This window comes from Chaetura pelagica, unplaced genomic scaffold, assembly GCF_000747805.2.
Source record: "Chaetura pelagica isolate M959 unplaced genomic scaffold, ChaPel_1.0 scaffold135, whole genome shotgun sequence".
NCBI lineage: Eukaryota > Metazoa > Chordata > Aves > Apodiformes > Apodidae > Chaetura > Chaetura pelagica.
In genome coordinates, this window is record NW_009953649.1 from 3,203,821 (window position 1) to 3,207,354 (window position 3,534).

General features: G+C 39.9%; 1 protein-coding gene across 1 annotated transcript in view; it reads right to left on the reverse strand.

Moving 5' to 3' along the window:
* STXBP5 (syntaxin binding protein 5 (tomosyn)) overlaps positions 1-1,889 on the reverse strand; it is a 100,846-nt gene extending 98,957 nt beyond the window's left edge. The window contains exon 1 of the mRNA XM_009999976.1: positions 1,798-1,889. The gene's annotated coding sequence lies outside the window, so the exon portion shown is untranslated. The remainder of the gene's footprint in view (positions 1-1,797) is intronic.
* Positions 1,890-3,534: the final 1,645 nt, after the last annotated feature.

Sequence of the window (3,534 nt, forward strand, 5' to 3'; positions counted from 1 at the left end):
AGAGGTTGTTTTTTCATTGGGAACACGTCTGAGCTTACCCCTTCTGCCTGTGCTCCTCCATCCCAAAGAGCAAGTAGCCATGGGAATTTTAACTTCTGCAGTGTCATTGGGTTACAGGGCTAATCTATCAGCTGAAGTTGGGGGTTTTTAACAAGTTCTTCCAACACTCAAATTCTGTAAAAAGGTACTAAGAAGCAGATGCATTTTCATCAAGTTAAGGAAGCACAAACACTTCAGCCTCTGCATGAAACTTCTTCCCTAACCTTAGGAAACACATTTTCTGTCAACAGACTGCTTCCTCTCACAGTAACCGTTTCTTTCCTCACAAGCTTGCAATACTTCACTTGATTATTTAGAAAGCAGTTCACACTCTGAGAATACACAAGTATAGTCATGGATGAGTAGCAGTAAACAGATTTTATTGAGTCATCATTACCCAAGCTGCAACATCATGTTCTCCAAATCACAGGTGACCTGTGAACAGATGCATTTTAATCCCTCCTTTTCTTCCAGCCCCAATCCTTGTCTCTTTTTTGTGTTACAATCTGTTCTATCAATAGGAGAGCAATTAACAGCACCACTCCCCTACCCTTAATTCTTCATTTAAATCACCTTTTTAAACCCAAAATGTATGGAGGTAAGGGAAGTTTCAAATATGGCATTAAGATCACAGCATCATCATTACTGTTACTCATACTTTGAATGAAGAGCTCTTGGGATTTCATAATAGGTATCATTATAGATACCATACAAGCTACTCCAGCATCTTCTTTAAGCCTTGGATTTGATACTGAAGTTCTAGTTTTTCAACTTGTAAAAGAAAACCCTCTTAAGGCAATTAACCTGACAGCCTAGGGATGCTACAGAAGGAAACAAAGAAGCATCTACTTGCAGACTAATACAAGCAGCAAAGGAAAAAAAAAGATTTACCTATGCTTTAAAGGGAATTAACTCAATTTTTCTAGCAAGATGGCCTAAGTCTTCCCCAAAATGGTTAGAGTTCAGTCAGCTTCCAAACAACAGAGAATTCAATTAATTCTGTTCTGCTAAAAAGTAAGGCTCAGGCAATGGCAGTGGCGATTAAATAATCTACAGGGCATCTTCTTTTAAAAGAAGTTCAAACACATGTTATTACATTACTTGGATAGTACCATATAGGTATGAACATATGCATAGTTCACTTTTCAGTGAAGAAGAAACAGGGTTACTGGTGCTTTATTCCAGAATTCATTGTGCTCATCTCAGCCAGCTGGAAACTATTAGTGAGATACAATTGCTGTTCTTTTTAGCATTCCCACTTGAAACCATCTTTTGGCAACACAGAAGCAATAGCAGGTAACCACAGTATTATAAAGCTTATCTCAAGAACAAGCCAAAAAACCCCCCACAAATCTTAACAAAAACAACTAACCCCAAACAACCCCACCAAGCAGCATGGAATTTTTCAATCTCAGAGATTAAAGCAGAACAACAGAGTTTAGTCCAGATCTCTCTAGATTTGCAGTCAGCTGCTGTAAACTGACAGCATACCATTAATCCTCTACAAAATGTGTATATATATATATATTAAATTGAGATAATAGGGACTAAGCAGCCATACCTCACATCATTAACACAACTTGAACTGACATAAAGAACATCTAAAAGAGTCAGGGTACTCACCAATAGAAAAATCAGCCTTTTTCCTACCCTCCTGCATACCTGTTTCCCACTGGACTTCTGAATGGTTCCAGCAGCTGAATCAAAATATCACTTGCATGAGGTGCACTAAATCCGCTTCAGATTATAAAAGGATACAGCCTTAGTGCTCCAGTCTGAGTCCCGATGGCCAGTATTTTCTGAACAGGATCAAATGCCAAGGCTGAAGGTTGGTAGGGGAAACCATGGCGTACAGTCTAAGTCAGAGCATCACAGGAACGATGGGTCAAGCAGGAGACCAAAAATAAGCAGAATCAATATCAGATGTTAGGGAACAAGATTCAGTGTTAATAACGATTAAGAAAGGAACTACACAGCATTTTAATATCAGACTAAGAAAGCCAGCTGTATTACATGAACCAATTATAAAAGATAGTTTTTAGTCATAACTACTCATTCATCCTTGATCATTAAGTGACAGTCCTACTTACTGAAACTCGATTTGAATCTTACATTTCTTCTGTACAAAGACGGTACCAGAAGGTATCAAGTCAGCATTATAATTTTTTTTATCTCTCATTCTCTAAATAGTCATATTTTCAGCTCTAATAAAGGCACTAAACTATTAAAATCTGAGATGTTCCAAGGAAGTCTGGCAAAAAAGGCCAGACTTGTTATTAAAACTATTACAAACTACTAGACCTGCTTTTCTGAGAATCACATTTCAATCCAACAGGCCCCACATGACAGTGCAACCTATCTCAGCACATTAAGAAAAAAAAACACAAAAAACAACCCAAGCTCCACAGGACCAATCTCTTACCCTCTCATTCCCCTGGAGGGAAAAAGGGGAAAAAAAAAAAAAAGTGCACAAAACAGACAAAACCAAAAAACATCCCAGCAACAAAGCAAAAAACCTTTCAACCATAGGATTCTTTTTCAACAGGAAGCCATTGGCACATTTAGTTTTTTGGTTAGCCAAGACTAATTTGGTAATTGGCCAAGCAATAACTCCATTACACTTCTCAGGCTGCAATTAATCAGAATAATAAATAAAAAAGTGTCACCTACTCTTATTCCTGTTACAAATGTACCCAACATAAGTTACACAAATGCTAGCTTTTCCGTTTCAAAACCTTTAGTTTATGGCAGAGTTATTTTAGGACCTCATAAATGTGTAGCAAACTTCTGACACACTCCTTTTACTTCACTGAAGTTGCAGGCATACCCTGCAACTCTCAGTATTTCACAGCGAATAAATCTAACTGGTAACAGTTCTACTCTTTTCCATATCCTTCATGAACAACTTGCAGAAGTGTCAGAAACACCTGCAATAACAGATAAAACAAGGAGAAGAATCCACAAACAAGCTCGTCCATATCAAGCTAGGCCCCGGGTGCATTGTAAAGATAAAAATGGGTATTGATATTCAAATTAGTTTTTATTCCTCTTGGCACAGCTGGTGGATCAATTCGCTGCATCATTTTCTGAAATGTGCAGACACAAACGGCAGTATCACACATGAGAAAATAAAAAAAACAGGAACTTTTCCTCCGTCTCTGGAGAACATCTGCAGCAGAAGCAACGACAACTTGGCAACACACTGCAGGGGAACCACCACAAACGTCTACAGCCTTTTTCCAAGCGCAGAGGAGCAGGATAAACGCACTTCCAATCATTGCAGAGCGACAGACACCCCTGTCTTTGGGGCCGACGAGCGGCGGCTGCTCAGACGCCGCGATGCCCAGCCCCGCACCACAGCCAGGTACCGCTCCTTCCCCCCGCCCGCCGCTCCTGCCGAGCCTCCAGGGACACGGCCGGGATCACACGCATGAACGAGCCTAGAAGACGACAACCCCTGAAACTCTCCAGGAAAGATGACTACAAAAATCCAAT